Source organism: Monodon monoceros, unplaced genomic scaffold (genome assembly GCF_005190385.1).
Source record: "Monodon monoceros isolate NGI ecotype Baffin Bay Population unplaced genomic scaffold, NGI_Narwhal_1 Super_Scaffold_13, whole genome shotgun sequence".
NCBI lineage: Eukaryota > Metazoa > Chordata > Mammalia > Artiodactyla > Monodontidae > Monodon > Monodon monoceros.
This window is the reverse complement of record NW_021703769.1, coordinates 58,134,002-58,134,619: the sequence shown is the minus strand read 5'-3', so window position 1 is coordinate 58,134,619 and position 618 is coordinate 58,134,002. Positions and strand designations below refer to the sequence as shown.

General features: G+C 71.4%; 1 protein-coding gene across 2 annotated transcripts in view; it reads left to right on the top strand.

Moving 5' to 3' along the window:
- Window positions 1-452: 452 nt before the first annotated feature.
- Window positions 453-618, top strand: part of ZC3H7A (zinc finger CCCH-type containing 7A) — a 34,907-nt gene continuing 34,741 nt past the window's right edge. For both annotated transcript variants that reach the window (XR_003793111.1, XM_029220292.1), the window contains exon 1: window positions 453-559. The gene's annotated coding sequence lies outside the window, so the exon portion shown is untranslated. The remainder of the gene's footprint in view (window positions 560-618) is intronic.

Below are 618 nucleotides of genomic sequence, written 5' to 3'. Positions count from 1 at the left end.
AAAGTAGGAAGTACCGGATAAGGATTTGCTAAATAAACAGTATCTCAGGGGAGGCCTCCCGACACCCGAAACTAGGTCAGTTCCATGTCAGACACTGTTCTAACTCCCTGCTCTTCTGCCCCGGGGCCGTTGCCCAGAAAAAACACCCAAGGCGCCCATCTATTTGAATTGCATGTCCGCCCCAATCAGTTCTCAGGATGGGTGCGTCCCGGAACCGCTTGGCCCTTTATTGGCTCCACCCCGCGGCCCCAGCCCGGCGGGGACCACGCGCCCGCTTCAGGGGCGGCCCCGGAGCCCAGAGCCGAGGGTCGCCGCCGCCCGGCCCGACGTGGCGCCGCCACCGCCCCCGGTGCCGACGCTCGCGGGCGCAGCCAATGGCGGCCTCTCCCGAGCGGCGGGCGCGGCCTCCGGCCGCCAGAGGGCGCCGCGCGGGGGCAGCGGAGCCACCGCCACCACCGGTCGCAAAGGGAAGCTGCAAGCAAGCGCCCAGGCCGCCGCCGCCGCCGTTGCCTGCTCACCGCGCGCCACTGCCTGCCCGTCGGCGCGGCCGTCCCCGCAGGTAGGTGGGCGCCACTGGGCCCCGCCGCCCGCCTGGCCCGCGCGCCGCCCTGATTCCCC